Here is an 18143-nt window from a genome sequence, read left to right on the forward strand (position 1 = left end):
TTCAGAATCTCCAGCAACAGTTGTGGTATATTTGATTGTTCATGTTTACCTGGGGGTGGTCTAGCATGACCAAAATCCAAGAATCTTGTGAACAAAAGATGTTGACTCCATTTGGCTGGGAAAGTGGTATAATTATCCAGCTTTCTTGGACGTGTCAAACTCCACAGAAGATAAAAATGTATAAAAACAAAAAGACAAGTTGATGTCAAGATCCAGGGGTTTTTAGATGGTTTTTTAGGTGGGTTTTTTGGCAGGACCTGCCAAGCTGTGTGTCTGCACCCTAGCAGCCATCTTGAGAGTTCAACTGGTTCTTGTTATGGATAAAGTGTCTTCTTTTTGTTTCAAAACAGTGGATAACGATTCGCTGATAGCTGCCAACATCTGCAAACAAATATAATTCTATAAAGTTGTTCTACATAGTGTGTAACTCAACCTATAGAGCGTTATTAAATGTATTGCTAATGCAATATATGCAGTATGGCACATTGACTTCCAAGGAAATTTTAGACGTCACTCATCATCAGAAAGGTTGCCGGCCCTTGACAAAGACATTAATCTCAGTTCCAAGAAAGCAATCTCTAATTCCAAAACCATTCTCAGTTCCAGGAATACAATCCCAGATACCAAAAACTGTATCTGAGTTCTAAGAAGTCAATCTCGAATACCATAAAGGTTATCTCAATTCCAAGAACGCAATCCCAGGTTTCAAGAGCTTCATCTCAATTCCAAGAAGTCAATCTCTAATACCATAAAGGTTATCTCAATTCCAAGAACGCAATCCCAGGTTTCAAGAGCTTCATCTCAATTCCAAGAAGTCAATCTCTAATACCATAAAGGTTATCTCAATTCCAAGAACGCAATCCCAGGTTTCAAGAGCTTCATCTCAATTCCAAGAAGTCAATCTCTAATACCATAAAGGTTATCTCAATTCCAAGAACGCAATCCCAGGTTTCAAGAGCTTCATCTCAATTCCAAGAAGTCAATCTCTAATACCATAAAGGTTATCTCAATTCCAAGAACGCAATCCCAGGTTTCAAGAGCTTCATCTCAATTCCAAGAAGTCAATCTCTAATACCATAAAGGTTATCTCAATTCCAAGAACGCAATCCCAGATACCAAAAACTGTATCTGAGTTCTAAGAAGTAAATCTCGAATACCATAAAGGTTATCTCAATTCCAAGAACGCAATCCCAGGTTTCAAGAGCTTCATCTCAATTCCAAGAAGTCAATCTCTAATACCATAAAGGTTATCTCAATTCCAAGAACGCAATCCCAGGTTTCAAGAGCTTCATCTCAATTCCAAGAAGTCAATCTCTAATACCATAAAGGTTATCTCAATTCCAAGAACGCAATCCCAGGTTTCAAGAGCTTCATCTCAATTCCAATGTAGCCTGGCTAAATTAACCAGCCCAGAACACAGATTATCTTTGGGGTTCTTTTAATCTGAATGATAAAGTAAGCGCTCAGAATAAAATAAAAAGGTTGTAAAAATAAAGAAATAAAATTGTTACAGACTTGTTACAGACAGCTTTGTGCACTGGTAACCCACTGCTACTGCAGGTTATTTCCCCAACTTTATCAGCATCTGGATCTCAAGGACATCTAGTGTCATTTTGTGTCTGATATAAACCCATACATAAATAAAACAAACTTAGCAGTGCAAAAATAACTGTAGTGGCTTCTCCTGCTAAGATACAGAGCCAAGATTAAACAGTTAACAAGGTACATTTCCCTCTTACCCACAGAGATAGTATAATACAAGTGTGAACTCAAATACATACAGTGCATTCATTCAGCAGAAAACGGAATATAGATCCCTCTGAGATGAATGGCGAAGTTGGTTGCAGCCACTCCTGGTGCCTTAAACGTTGCACACTTTGCATTCAAAACAGATCACGCAGCGAAAAAAGGCATTGCACACCCACATAACACCAATGCAAGCTAGCACTCCCGTGAATGTCTCTGTAGATCCCCATGATCCCTTGCGCTCTCAGGGGTACCCCAAAAGAAACAGCGCCATCCAGTGGCATGTCCCATAATATCGAACTTCCACCTGGCTACATTCTCCCCTGCTTAAGAGTCAACGTCCCCGGTGACTCAATTGGTATATCTCAACTCATGCACTGCTTCTTTAAAGAGGGCAGTACCCATATTAGTCAATAACTGAGACAGCACCTCAGGGCTCAAGGTGATGGCATGACATGCTGATACAGGGACATGGTAAGGGTTTGAATGCACTCCAGCATTAGCTCTTTTACTCCGACGGGGCACTGGTGTTGGTGTAATGACCCCAATATCCCTGTTGGTTTCAGTAGCAACTGTCTCTGGTGTGGACACCTGCTCAGAGGCAGACGGTGCAGTAACACGAGCATCATCAGTGTTTACAGACTCTGAAACGCCACTGCTTTGAACTGCTTCCGTCTTCACCAGACCCCTGCTCTGCAATTGGGTATGAGGTTTCTCCGAACAACACATACTCAGGATCTGAATCTGAACAGCCTGTTTTCTCTTCTGTCATAGGACCCACTACCACAGGGGATTCATTATTTTTCTTTTTCCTGGGTGCAGGAATTGGGCTAATACAAGGTTAAGGTTAGCTCTGTGAACCCGTTTTACTGGCCCACCCTCCACAGGCTCCACTGCATGTGTGCTGCCCTGGACTTCGACAACCCTATAAACCACAGGGCTCCAGGCGTCTTGAATTTTGTTCCTGCCTTGGGGCCAGTGTCGCAGATAAACTAACTGACCTACTTCAACAGGGGGGCAATAGACCCGGGTTTTGTCCAGCTCAAGCCTTTCTGCTGCTTTCTGCTCCGTGTACTGCCTTGCTCTGTTATGTGCTTCATTTAAGCGCTGCTGATGCACAACCAGCCAGTCATGTCTCTTATCAAGCACCTGCTCCTGCCCCAGTAAAGCATCTACAGGAAGGTGGGGGTGCACTCCAAGCATGAGGTAATACGGCGAGTGACCTGTGGTGGCATGGGGAGTCACATTTTATGCATACAAAGCTGAGGTGGAGGCCCAGGCAGCTGAGATGGAGGCCCAGGCAGGCCTAGGCTAACTAGGCTAATTAGTTGTAGCCAGTCCAAATCACTGATGTTTGAATTAGGTCCAGGATTTAGTTCTAAATCACCAGCCAAAAGTAGCATCAGAACAAGTTTCAGAATCTCCAGCAACAGTTGTGGTATATTTGATTGTTCATGTTTACCTGGGGGTGGTCTAGCATGACCAAAATCCAAGAATCTTGTGAACAAAAGATGTTGACTCCATTTGGCTGGGAAAGTGGTATAATTATCCAGCTTTCTTGGACGTGTCAAACTCCACAGAAGATAAAAATGTATAAAAACAAAAAGACAAGTTGATGTCAAGATCCAGGGGTTTTTAGATGGTTTTTTAGGTGGGTTTTTTGGCAGGACCTGCCAAGCTGTGTGTCTGCACCCTAGCAGCCATCTTGAGAGTTCAACTGGTTCTTGTTATGGATAAAGTGTCTTCTTTTTGTTTCAAAACAGTGGATAACGATTCGCTGATAGCTGCCAACATCTGCAAACAAATATAATTCTATAAAGTTGTTCTACATAGTGTGTAACTCAACCTATAGAGCGTTATTAAATGTATTGCTAATGCAATATATGCAGTATGGCACATTGACTTCCAAGGAAATTTTAGACGTCACTCATCATCAGAAAGGTTGCCGGCCCTTGACAAAGACATTAATCTCAGTTCCAAGAAAGCAATCTCTAATTCCAAAACCATTCTCAGTTCCAGGAATACAATCCCAGATACCAAAAACTGTATCTGAGTTCTAAGAAGTAAATCTCGAATACCATAAAGGTTATCTCAATTCCAAGAACGCAATCCCAGGTTTCAAGAGCTTCATCTCAATTCCAAGAAGTCAATCTCTAATACCATAAAGGTTATCTCAATTCCAAGAACGCAATCCCAGGTTTCAAGAGCTTCATCTCAATTCCAAGAAGTCAATCTCTAATACCATAAAGGTTATCTCAATTCCAAGAACGCAATCCCAGGTTTCAAGAGCTTCATCTCAATTCCAAGAAGTCAATCTCTAATACCATAAAGGTTATCTCAATTCCAAGAACGCAATCCCAGGTTTCAAGAGCTTCATCTCAATTCCAAGAAGTCAATCTCTAATACCATATATGTTATCTCAATTCCAAGAACGCAATCCCAGGTTTCAAGAGCTTCATCTCAATTCCAAGAAGTCAATCTCTAATACCATAAAGGTTATCTCAATTCCAAGAACGCAATCCCAGGTTTCAAGAGCTTCATCTCAATTCCAATGTAGCCTGGCTAAATTAACCAGCCCAGAACACAGATTATCTTTGGGGTTCTTTTAATCTGAATGATAAAGTAAGCGCTCAGAATAAAATAAAAAGGTTGTAAAAATAAAGAAATAAAATTGTTACAGACTTGTTACAGACAGCTTTGTGCACTGGTAACCCACTGCTACTGCAGGTTATTTCCCCAACTTTATCAGCATCTGGATCTCAAGGACATCTAGTGTCATTTTGTGTCTGATATAAACCCATACATAAATAAAACAAACTTAGCAGTGCAAAAATAACTGTAGTGGCTTCTCCTGCTAAGATACAGAGCCAAGATTAAACAGTTAACAAGGTACATTTCCCTCTTACCCACAGAGATAGTATAATACAAGTGTGAACTCAAATACATACAGTGCATTAATTCAGCAGAAAACGGAATATAGATCCCTCTGAGATGAATGGCGAAGTTGGTTGCAGCCACTCCTGGTGCCTTAAACGTTGCACACTTTGCATTCAAAACAGATCACGCAGCGAAAAAAGGCATTGCACACCCACATAACACCAATGCAAGCTAGCACTCCCGTGAATGTCTCTGTAGATCCCCATGATCCCTTGCGCTCTCAGGGGTACCCCAAAAGAAACAGCGCCATCCAGTGGCATGTCCCATAATATCGAACTTCCACCTGGCTACATTCTCCCCTGCTTAAGAGTCAACGTCCCCGGTGACTCAATTGGTATATCTCAACTCATGCACTGCTTCTTTAAAGAGGGCAGTACCCATATTAGTCAATAACTGAGACAGCACCTCAGGGCTCAAGGTGATGGCATGACATGCTGATACAGGGACATGGTAAGGGTTTGAATGCACTCCAGCATTAGCTCTTTTACTCCGACGGGGCACTGGTGTTGGTGTAATGACCCCAATATCCCTGTTGGTTTCAGTAGCAACTGTCTCTGGTGTGGACACCTGCTCAGAGGCAGACGGTGCAGTAACACGAGCATCATCAGTGTTTACAGACTCTGAAACGCCACTGCTTTGAACTGTTTCCGTCTTCACCAGACCCCTGCTCTGCAATTGGGTATGAGGTTTCTCCGAACAACACATACTCAGGATCTGAATCTGAACAGCCTGTTTTCTCTTCTGTCATAGGACCCACTACCACAGGGGATTCATTATTTTTCTTTTTCCTGGGTGCAGGAATTGGGCCAATACAAGGTTAAGGTTAGCTCTGTGAACCCGTTTTACTGGCCCACCCTCCACAGGCTCCACTGCATGTGTGCTGCCCTGGACTTCGACAACCCTATAAACCACAGGGCTCCAGGCGTCTTGAATTTTGTTCCTGCCTTGGGGCCAGTGTCGCAGATAAACTAACTGACCTACTTCAACAGGGGGGCAATAGACCCGGGTTTTGTCCAGCTCAAGCCTTTCTGCTGCTTTCTGCTCCGTGTACTGCCTTGCTCTGTTATGTGCTTCATTTAAGCGCTGCTGATGCACAACCAGCCAGTCATGTCTCTTATCAAGCACCTGCTCCTGCCCCAGTAAAGCATCTACAGGAAGGTGGGGGTGCACTCCAAGCATGAGGTAATACGGCGAGTGACCTGTGGTGGCATGGGGAGTCACATTTTATGCATACAAAGCTGAGGTGGAGGCCCAGGCAGCTGAGATGGAGGCCCAGGCAGGCCTAGGCTAACTAGGCTAATTAGTTGTAGCCAGTCCAAATCACTGATGTTTGAATTAGGTCCAGGATTTAGTTCTAAATCACCAGCCAAAAGTAGCATCAGAACAAGTTTCAGAATCTCCAGCAACAGTTGTGGTATATTTGATTGTTCATGTTTACCTGGGGGTGGTCTAGCATGACCAAAATCCAAGAATCTTGTGAACAAAAGATGTTGACTCCATTTGGCTGGGAAAGTGGTATAATTATCCAGCTTTCTTGGACGTGTCAAACTCCACAGAAGATAAAAATGTATAAAAACAAAAAGACAAGTTGATGTCAAGATCCAGGGGTTTTTAGATGGTTTTTTAGGTGGGTTTTTTGGCAGGACCTGCCAAGCTGTGTGTCTGCACCCTAGCAGCCATCTTGAGAGTTCAACTGGTTCTTGTTATGGATAAAGTGTCTTCTTTTTGTTTCAAAACAGTGGATAACGATTCGCTGATAGCTGCCAACATCTGCAAACAAATATAATTCTATAAAGTTGTTCTACATAGTGTGTAACTCAACCTATAGAGCGTTATTAAATGTATTGCTAATGCAATATATGCAGTATGGCACATTGACTTCCAAGGAAATTTTAGACGTCACTCATCATCAGAAAGGTTGCCGGCCCTTGACAAAGACATTAATCTCAGTTCCAAGAAAGCAATCTCTAATTCCAAAACCATTCTCAGTTCCAGGAATACAATCCCAGATACCAAAAACTGTATCTGAGTTCTGAGAAGTAAATCTCGAATACCATATATGTTATCTCAATTCCAAGAACGCAATCCCAGGTTTCAAGAGCTTCATCTCAATTCCAAGAAGTCGATCTCTAATACCATAAAGGTTATCTCAATTCCAAGAACGCAATCCCAGGTTTCAAGAGCTTCATCTCAATTCCAATGTAGCCTGGCTAAATTAACCAGCCCAGAACACAGATTATCTTTGGGGTTCTTTTAATCTGAATGATAAAGTAAGCGCTCAGAATAAAATAAAAAGGTTGTAAAAATAAAGAAATAAAATTGTTACAGACTTGTTACAGACAGCTTTGTGCACTGGTAACCCACTGCTACTGCAGGTTATTTCCCCAACTTTATCAGCATCTGGATCTCAAGGACATCTAGTGTCATTTTGTGTCTGATATAAACCCATACATAAATAAAACAAACTTAGCAGTGCAAAAATAACTGTAGTGGCTTCTCCTGCTAAGATACAGAGCCAAGATTAAACAGTTAACAAGGTACATTTCCCTCTTACCCACAGAGATAGTATAATACAAGTGTGAACTCAAATACATACAGTGCATTAATTCAGCAGAAAACGGAATATAGATCCCTCTGAGATGAATGGCGAAGTTGGTTGCAGCCACTCCTGGTGCCTTAACCGTTGCACACTTTGCATTCAAAACAGATCACACAGCGAAAAAAGGCATTGCACACCCACATAACACCAATGCAAGCTAGCATTCCCGTGAATGTCTCTGTAGATCCCCATGATCCCTTGCGCTCTCAGGGGTACCCCAAAGGAAACAGCGCCATCCAGTGGCATGTCCCATAATATCGAACTTCCACCTGGCTACACCAAGAAGTCAATCTCTAATACCATAAAGGTTATCTCAATTCCAAGGACAATCCCAGGTTTCAAGAGCTTCATCTCAATTCCAAGAAGTCAATCTCTAATACCATAAAGGTTATCTCAATTCCAAGAACACAATCCCAGGTTTCAAGAGCTTCATCTCAATTCCACGAAGTCAATCTCTAATACCATAAAGGTTATCTCAATTCCAAGAACACAATCCCAGGTTTCAAGAGCTTCATCTCAATTCCACGAAGTCAATCTCTAATACCATAAAGGTTATCTCAATTCCAAGGACAATCCCAGGTTTCAAGAGCTTCATCTCAATTCCAAGAAGTCAATCTCTGTTATGGCATGCATAGGGTCTTTCTCTTTAGCACCCTCTGCTGGTCATAATGGGACTTCTCACCTGCTTTTTTTTTGCTGGGGTTTTTCTGTGTTCCTGTGGGTAGAGGAAACAGGAAGCTGGTCGCTTGTTAGCCTGCAGGATATGTTGTTGCTCTTTAAAACGTTTCTGCCTTGAAGAGTTATTGCTTGTGAGTATTAACCCTTTAGAACCGGTAGGAGCGGACACAAGTCTGGAGAAGTATAATTTGTTAAGTGGTGAGTCCAGTCAGCATTCTATTTATTATAATTACTAATTCTTATGTTTTTTGTTTCATTTTTTTAATCCCAATCAGTAGGGCTTCCAGTTTAGACATACAAATCAACAATTCTTCCAATTTTTTGACTGAAATCTTTAGAGCTTCCACTTATAGAATAAAATTCACTACTTCTTCCAAGATAGTAATAATTATTTCCTCTGCATGCAGCTTATCTTTGGAACTGGTCTCTGTCACAAGCAGAACAATAAGGACGAACAATGTCAGGTATGTACAAGTGTTGGTTCTACATATGTTTGATTTCCTCAGATTCAGTGGTCCCAAATGATATTCCAACGTTTTTATTTAAAAATTCATTGTGCTTCATGCAGTGGAAATACATTTTCAAAATGCTGACAATGAAGCACGCATTGGTCTGAGCCTACAAGATGAGAATCCTATAGGAGAACTTTGCAGGCAAGAGCAGTTTGTATTTGTTATACAGAGATACTTACCACAATAAAAGAATGCATCAACTAACACGTACATCTTATCCTCATAAACGCTTTAGGTGTTCGTGTGGGCAAAGAATGGATCCATTGACCTGTTGGATACACTTACGTCTGCTGCTGCGATCACTTTATTCTCTGCAGTGGTCTTGCTCCTGTTCCACTTCAACAAATACATCCAATTAAACAAATGCACATTAAAAGGAAGTTCAATAAAGTTTATTTCACTTTAAAAACGTTTGTATTCATTCTTGCACTGGGTTAATGGGGGATAGCAAAGTCCAGTTTGTGTAACATTAAGATTTATGTCATTTTTTTTGTAGATTTTTACTCTTATATTTAGCTGTTGGACTACTTAATGCTGACAGGGGTCATTCAGATTCATATTTATGATTAATAATCTTTATCGGTTGTGTGAGTAAGGAGAAAAAAAATGCCCTATTCAATTATTCAATTATCTGTTCCTAATTTATATATATTACTACTACCACTATTACTAATAACAGCAACTTAGATAATAAGCTTTTGTTTATGTGGACATTCATACAACACTTTATTCAATACTACAGAGTCAAAGTTAGATTTTCTTTTTTTTTACAAGGTATACTTTCAAATTTAAAAAAAAAAATCCTAATGGTAGTTGTGCAAATCTTGTTAATTAAGTTAGTTGTATTAGTTATACATAATATGTCTAGTAGGGTCTCCCATAGCAAATTTGTTCTGGGTGAGGGACCAGACAAAGAGCAATTCAGAAGAAACTTATTAGAATATCACTGAGGGAACAGTTTCCCCTTCCCAGGAGAGGGTTATTGGGGTCCTGGCCTGGAGCCAGGCTCGGGAAGGTGCCCAAAGGTGAGCGTCTGGTGGCCGGCTGTTAGTCCATGGGGCCCGGCCGAGCATAGCCTGAAAAGAGGATATGTGCCCCTCCTCTCGCAGGCCCACCACCCGCAGGAGGCGTCATAGGAGTCGTGTGCATGTGTACCGTGTACCAAGCGGCAGCCAAGAGCGGAAGCCCTGGCAGACTGATCCCAAGACTGTCAATTGGGACATGGAATGTCACCTCTCTGGCAGGGAAGGAGCCTCATTTAGTGCGTTAGGTTGAGAGGTATCGGCTAAATATAGTTGGGCTCACCTCAACGCAGGGCTTGGGCTCTGGAAACAGTCTCCTGAAGAGGGCCTGGACTCTGTCTCAGTCCAGAGTTGCCTCTGTAAGAAACGGCAGGCTGGGGTGGGTTTTCTAATGTCCCCTCGGCTTGCTGTCTGTACATACCTTACCATGTCACCTTGGACAACACACTGCCAACATTTACACAATATGCGGCCTGTCCCAGGGGGGAGAGAATCTTAGATCTGCTCTACGCTAAGGCCAAGGATGCATACAGCTTCTCTTCTCTCTCCACACTGGTGGTAGGGCTGGGCCATATCATACCATTCATGGTAATACCGGTATAATGTTGGGCAACGATAAGAAAATGAAATATAAAATAGAATATGGGTGAAACACGGATGCGCAGTGCCTTTGTTTTCATATGCACATGACGGAAAAAGCATGGCGGCGACAGAGAATGAGAAAGCGGATCGTTGAATGAAACGGATGAACCAGAACTGGTTTGTAAAAATGCTGCAACTTCAGTGGTGTGGAACTGGTTTAGCTTTTGTCCGTCAGATACACCGAAAAAGCACTATTTTTGGTGGTCATGCTAGCGGGCCGTCGTTATTACCATGTTTTTTGGAAAATACGACGCACTTAGAATGAATCCTTTGATTTTTTTGAAAATTGACAGAGCCCCTTATAATCCCGTGTGCCTTATGTATGAATTCTGGTTGTGTTTACTGACCTCGAAATGAATTTATGTACACGGCGCTCAAAAATCTGTCAAATGTTCAGTACGACTTTGCTAAGCTACGAACCCGCACCGCTTGGTGGACTGTCGAAGCATTACGTAGCCTCGCGGAGTGATACGTACTGTGCTTCAACATAATATTACCATATTGTGTGTGTATAACCTCTTTTTAAGTATTGTGGATATTATACATGGTAATGCTGAGGATATGTCGGCCAATTTCCACTGGAAATGCCTTTTGGCATCAGTTGCTTGTTTAAGTGAAAATACATGTTTTCATACATTTTTAAAATATAAAACATCAATATATGTTTTTTCTAATAAAGTTGTTGAGTTATAAAGTATTTTGTCTATTGTCATTATATCATCAGTTATATCGTTATAAATATTTTTGGTCATATCGCCCTGCTCTACTGGGTCACTCAGATCACAATCTGATTGACCTCATCCCCTGCTTTGTGCCAATTGTGAGGAGAGGACCATCCTGAGAAGCATCAGGAGGTGGTCAGAAGAGGTCTTAGCAGAACTACAGGGCTGTTTTGAGGTACATAATTTTCCTAGGAATTAATAAAGTATTGTGATTCTATTGACTGAAAGCAGATACTGCGATAACATCAAAGTTTCAAAGATTTATTTAACAGCATGCTAGGGGAAACAGGTTTGTGTCCATGATAAAGGAAAAGCAGGCTGGTACAGCAAGTGAGGCACATGAGAAGAAAATTTCACAGTAAAAAGCTAAAAATGGAAAAATACAGAGTCTAGACTTGTAACCACATATAGTGTTGAAGGAATCTGATGACAAGTGGATTGAGAATTTGTCTTTGGAGCAGGAATGTCCAGCCAATGGCCTGGAAAGCTGCCAGTAACAGTGTGCTGAACGTGGCTCAGATGAGGCAGGACCAGACAATGGAATCAGAATCAGAATCAGAAAGGGGTTTATTGCCAAATGTTGAGCAGGTTTACAACATTAGGAAATTGCTGCGGTGCTTCAGTGCAAACATACTGTTATAAAAAAATATAAAAATAAGAATAAGAATTAAAAGTGCTAAGTAGATAGATATATACATGATATATACATGAGTGCAGGTGGTGATCAGTGCCAAACATGGGGTGATGCAGTGAACACAGCGTAGGGTCATGTGTTAGTGGTGGGAACAGTCATACGGTTATTGTTCATGTGTCCAACAGCAGAGGGGAAGAAACTGTTCTTATGGCGAGAGGTTCTGGTGCGAATGGACCGGAGCCTCCTGCCTGAGGGGAGCAGGTCAAACAGACTGTGTCCAGGGTGAGAAGGGTCAGCTGTGATCCGAGCTGCACGCCCCAGTGTCCTGGAGGTGTACAGGTCCTGCAGAGATGGGAGTCTGCAGCCAATCACCTTCTCAGCAGAGCGCACAACACGCTGCAGTGTCTGTTTGTCTCTGATAGTGGCTCCAGCGTACCACACGGTGATGGAGGAGGTGAGGATGGACTTGATGATTGCAGTGTAGAATTGCATCATCGTCCGTGTTGGCAGGTTGAATTTCTTCAGCTGCCTCAGGAAGTACATCCTCTGCTGGGCTTTCTTAATGGCGGAGGTGATGGTGGGCTCCCACTTCAGGTCCTGGATGATGGTGGTACCCAGGAAGTGGAATGAGTCCACAGAGGTGATGGGGGTGTCAGACAGGATGATGGGGGGGAGTGGAGCTGTGTGCTTCCTGAAGTCCACAATAATCTCCACTGTCTTCTGGGCATTCAGCACCAGGTTGTTGTGGCTGCACCAGGACACCAGACGTTCAACCTCCCTCCTGTAGGCAGACTCATCCCCGTCCGAGATGAGTCCAATAATGGTGGTGTCATCTGCAAACTTGATTAGCTTGACAGACTGGTGGGTGGAGGTGCAGCAGTTGGTGTACAGGGAGAAGAGCAGAGGAGAAAGAACACAGCCCTGAGGGGAGCCGGTGCTGATGGTCCGGGAGTCCGAGACATTCTTTCCCAGCCTCACATGCTGCTTCCTGTCCGTCAGGAAGTCAGTGATCCACCGGCAGATGGGATCAGGCACATTCATCTGGGAAAGCTTGCCTCGGAGATGGTCTGGAAGGATGGTGTTGAAGGCAGAGCTGAAGTCCACAAACAGGATCCTGGCGTAGGTTCCTGGGGAGTCCAGATGCTGCAGGATAAAGTGTAGGGCCATGTTGATTGCGTCATCTACAGACCTGTTGGCTCTGTATGCAAACTGCAGGGGATCCAGGAGGGGGGCCGTGAGGGTCTTGAGATAGGAGAGAACCAGGCGCTCAAATGACTTCATGACCACAGATGTCAGAGCCACGGGTCTGTAGTCATTTAGTCCAGTGATACTAGGTTTCTTGGGGACAGGGATCATGGTAGAGGACTTGAAGCAGGCAGGCACATGACATGCCTGCAGTGAGGAGTTGAAAATGCCAGAAAACACTGGGGCCAGCTCGTTTGCACAGTGTCTGAGGGTGGCAGGAGACACACCGTCTGGGCCGGGAGCTTTTCGAGCATTCAGACTCATAAACTGCTTCCTCACATCTGCTTCATGAATATGAAGAGTTGTGGTGGGAGGAGGTGGTGTGAAATCCTCTTTTGTGTGGGGTGAGGAGGGGGGTGTTGTAGGTGAAGTGTTTGAAGGTGGTGATGGCTCTGTGGAGGGGGGAGAGGTGGGGGAATTAGTGTCCAAAGTGTCTCTATTGTTGGGGCCGTTGGAGGTGTGAAGGCTGCCTGATGGCTCGTCAAAACGGCAGTAAAAGTCGTTGAGGGTGTTGGCCAAGAGCAAGTCATCAGTGGAGTGGGGGGTTTTAGGCTTGTAGTTGGTGATATTCCTAAAACCTTTCCACACAGAGGCCGAGTCATTCTCTGAGATCTGCTGCTGCATCTTCTCAGAGTGCTGGTGTTTAGTCCACTTCTTTAGTGAACCTGTACTTGGCCTCTCTGTAGCAGTCCCTGTCTCCGCTTCTGAACGCCTTTCTCTTTTCCAGCCACAGCTTTTTGAGTTTAGGAGTAAACCAGGGTTTGTCATTGTTATAACTCACCCTGGTGCGTGATGGCACAATGCTGTCCTCACAGAAGTGGATATAGGAGGTGACAGTGTCCGTAAACTCGTCCAAGCTGTTAGAAGCAGCCTTCATTGTGTCCCAGTCTGTATACTCCAAACACGTGCGAAGCTCCTCCACAGCCTCGTTGCTCCACAGTTTTTTGGTCCTCACGACAGGTTTGGAGAGCTTCAGCCTCTGTCTGTACGCGGGGATCAGGTGGATCATAATGTAGTCAGAAAGTCCGAGTGAAGCGCGGGGCACCGCACGATAGGCCCCGCTGATCGTGCTGTAACAGTGGTCTAATGTCCTCTCCTCTCTGGTCGGGCATTTAATATACTGCTTGTATTTGGGAAGCTCATGGCTCAGATTGGCTTTGTTAAAGTCCCCAAGAGCAATGATGAGAGAGTCCGGGAATGTCCGCTCCATGTGCAGTATCTGCTCCGTGAGTGCGCACTGAGATGCCTGCGCATCCACATCTGGCGGGATGTAAACAGCGGCCAGGATGAATGAAGCAAACTCCCGTGGAGAATAAAACGGTTTGCAGTGAATAAAAAGGTATTCCAGAGAGGAAGAGCAGTGCTGAGCAATCACTGTTACGTCTGTGCACCAGCCACTATTAATGTAGAAGCAGACACCTCCACCTTTGGTCTTACCAGAGAGAGAGGCCTGCCGGTCCGTGCGCAGCAGATGAAAGCTCTCCAGCTTTAGCGCGCAGTCCGGGATGTCCTCACAAAGCCACGTCTCCGTAAAACATAAGACACAGGAGGAGGCAAAGTCTCTGTTCATGCTTCTCATCAGGGCCAGTTCGTCTAACTTATTCCTGAGTGAGCGTACATTGGAAAGGAAGATCCCAGGAAGAGCAGTTCGCAGTCCACGTCTCCTCAGACGCACAAGTGCGCCGGCTCGCTTACCTCTCTTTCGGCGTCTCACTTTCCTGATCAGAGTCTGCAGTAAATCTGCCGCAGATGCGACAAATATTGGAAGTAAATCCACAGGTGTTGTAGTCCTGTGGTTAAGAAGCTCTTCTCTGGTGTAAGAATATCCAGAGGAGTTCCCACACACAGAAGTTATGCACAAAAACAAGACAGAAGTAACGCACCGAAGCACCAGGGCATCCATACGCGGCGCCATCTTGGATCTTACATGGAGTAACAACAACAGGCGATGTGGCCGTCACACACGTTTGAGCCGGTGGCGGTGCTGCAGGCGACAGCATGGGACCTGCAGATGGTGGCTGAAAGGACTCACCAGAGTTATCAGCGGACACAAGGTGCTGAAGCAGTTCCTCAGATCCTTCAGCAGGGACTGAAGATGTATGGAGCATCTCCTCAGGTCCCCCAGAAGAGGCAGAAGATAGCTGAACATAGGACCCTCCAGCAGAGGCAGATGGCTGAACGGGCCCCTGGGACCCTCTAACAGGTACAGAAGATGGCTGAATGGGCCCTTTGGACCATCCAGCGGGAACAGGAGACAGTTGAACAGGCCCCTCAGATCATTCAGCAGAGGCAGATGGCTAAATGGGCCCCTCAGACCCTCTAGCAGGTACAGAAGATGGCTAAACGGGCCCTTTGGACCATCCAGCGGGAACAGAAGATGGCTGAATGGGCCCCTCAGACCCTTCAGTGGAGCCAGAAGACCTTTTGTACCAGTAGACAAAAGGAAGTGTTAGCCATGCTCTCCAGAGCCCCCAACAGACAGAAGGAAGTGCTTGCCAGGCTCTCCTGGGAGCCACGGAGTGCTGGATTAGCTCACCTGAGTCACCAGCAGGAGCAGATGCAGGGCCAGTAGGTGTGGGGACCCCTGGCTGTATAGCTAGCTGAATTGATGGTTGAGTGGATGACTGAACTGATGACTGTACTGACTGTTGAGTTAATACCTAAACTAATGATTGAACCATAAGCTGCTTTAATGATTGAACTGCACACTGGGGATGTAGCTGAACCACAGACAACAGAGTAGGTAACTGACCTGCAGGCTGCGCTAAAGTGCTAAGAGCAGGAGACTGGGCTGGCACTGGAACACGAGCCCAAGCTGGCGACTGAACTGCAGACAGCTGAGCAGCAGGTGAGTGAGCTGAAGACTGAACCGACGGCAACACTGGAGACTGAACCGATGAAAATACAGACAGCAGGGCTGCACACTGGGGAGATGATGGAGGCTGAAGTAGGAGCTGAGTAGGATCACACATTGACAAATGACCAGGCTCAACGAAAAAAGGTTTTAGTGAAATCAGCTCACTGTTCAGAGTGAGCAGATGCAGGTGGACAGCAGTCCCTTAAATCTTTAAAGCCAGAGCTGACAGTCTCAGGTATGGTTTCAGAAAAGGGAGTCTCTGTGATCATAGGTAAAAATCAGGGAGCCACCGTTATTACCATTAGGCATACGAAAAACAGCCCCAGAATAAACAGTCCGAATTTCTGAAAAAACAGAAAAAAGTATCTCTTTCACTCACCACATCTTGCTGCTCTGAAGTCCCAAAACCCTGCTGTGGAGAGACGTGCTGGCAGCGCGGCTCTGCTTTCTTCTCGGAGGTGGCTCCGACGGGCCAGGCATCTCCACGTCCAGCTGGTCCGTACTTCCACAGCTGCGGCGACAGAGGTGTGGAGTTGTTATAGAGGACCCAAAATGCAGGCACGGCTTAGATACAAGGGAGTTTTATTCAGGTTAGGTGCAAACAGAGGTGGAGAGGGCATAAACAGAAACTAAGGATAACATACTGAGAAAATTAATAAAACTGAAAACCTGAAAACTTAAAACGTATGGCAGAAACACAAGAAGACTCGGGGAGACAACACAGACAGTGCCACGAGGAGCATGAGGGAGACACGGCTGAACCTAATTGACATGACGAGACGAGGAGAACTGAATGCACTGACATAAGACACAGACCTTCACAATAAAACAGGTAATATACACTGACAGAACTAAGAGACATGACATGCAGAAGGGACACACAGATAGGGATGACTTAACACTAAACTGAGAAAAATCATAACCCAAAACCAAAGAACTAGAAAACCACAACCAGAATATATAGCATTAATAATAACAGACACAAAATGCTGGGTCAGATGAACCAGGACCATGACAGGTGATTGATTACACAAAGTCAGAGGTAAACTCAATTCAGTTTTGTGTATATAATGCCAAGTGACACAAACATTTCCTTTGAGCTGCCTAATAATTTAAGGTAAAGACCCTTACAATAATACAAAGAAAACTGAGTATGAGCAAAGGGTTTGATGACAGCTGCAAGGAAAACCTCCCTTTTAACAGGAGAAACCTCCAGCAGTACCATGCCCAGGAAGGGTCTGCCATCTACCGTGACCAACTGCAAGACAGGATGAAGCCTCACTGTGAAAGACAGCCAGAAATTAATAATGACTAATATTCAAAATGCAAAGAGGTGTATATACACATAGCAATTGAAAAAAGAAGATAGAAAAAGAAACACTCTACGCTTCTCTTGAGCCTAACTTAAAAGCCTTTCTATGATTGAGGGTTTAGAAGAGCATTTCCAAACTATTTAAGCTGTATAAGATATAAACTGTTCCATTAGGTCATTAATATTGGCTTTTTCAAATGAAAGAAACTATTTTCACAGGATTGCCTTAATTTCCTTTGAAAGTCATTTGACTACTAGGATGTAATTTCATTATCAGAATTCACCTGCCTGACATCCTACTCTGATCCACAGCCCTCTCAACCTCCTAACCTCAAAGAATTTTTATAAATTTCCATAAGTTACATTGACTTGCACTGAGAGCCATTCCATAATCAGAATCAGAATGACAGAAACCAGTGTTTAATTTCCTAATCAGAAGAATCAGGATTCTGTCGAGGCCCAAATCAGTCTTGGACAGTGTCGCGGGGTCCTCTCCTAAACTTCTCCCAAACAAATGCAGGCGTAGTCGGAAAGCATTCAGTGTGGATAATTTATTTATTTTGCCGGCCTCCCAGGTGCACAAAAAGTTATTTACAAAGAAAATAGAACTGACTTAAGTCAGCACAAACAAACATCTATATACAAAACACAGTCTGCATGTTACCCTCTCTGTAACAGCTCACTGGAAAAAAGACAACAGGTGGGCCCTGACCGCCTTCTCTTATACCCCATAGCCCCTCCCACTAGGCGTAATAGTCATCTCTTTATTATTTCTTTTATCAAACCGTCTTTCCCCCTCAGCTTATTTCCTGCTGTAGTCCTACAATACATATATGTATATACAGACATTTATGGCCACTTCCAGGCAGCCTACAGTGTTTCACAATAACACCAAACAAAAAACCAAAAGAATAATGCAGTTCACGTGACCCTTCAAGCGTGTGCGAACCCCGGATTTAAACCCCGGAACACCATACCATCGGCTTGCATAACCCCCCGTATAATCGGCGATCACAGCGAGTCTCCACGACCGGCTTTATTGAAGGTAAGTGGGAACATATGTTGGCCACCCTCTGCGCTGCTCAAAATATACCTCTCACCCTTTTTGTTTATCTGCCGGGTCGACGAAAAGCCGCGCCGCCACGGTAATTGTAGAAACTAATGGTGGTGGTGCGTGTATGCGCCCAGATCAGCTGTCTGCGGCTCGGGATGGTGTAACTCCGTCACATCATCCCCT

General features: G+C 44.2%; 1 long non-coding RNA gene across 1 annotated transcript; it reads left to right on the forward strand.

Annotated features, from left to right (window-relative positions):
• Nucleotides 1–8031: 8031 nt before the first annotated feature.
• Nucleotides 8032–8893, forward strand: LOC309701768. The gene is made up of 4 exons (XR_014275241.1): nt 8032–8158; nt 8368–8424; nt 8529–8613; nt 8708–8893. It is a non-coding gene; the product is annotated as an uncharacterized lncRNA (long non-coding RNA).
• The last annotated feature ends 9250 nt before the right edge of the window (nt 8894–18143 follow it).

This window comes from Aulonocara stuartgranti (assembly GCF_965226115.1).
Source record: "Aulonocara stuartgranti genome assembly, chromosome: 3".
NCBI classification, from domain to species: domain Eukaryota; kingdom Metazoa; phylum Chordata; class Actinopteri; order Cichliformes; family Cichlidae; genus Aulonocara; species Aulonocara stuartgranti.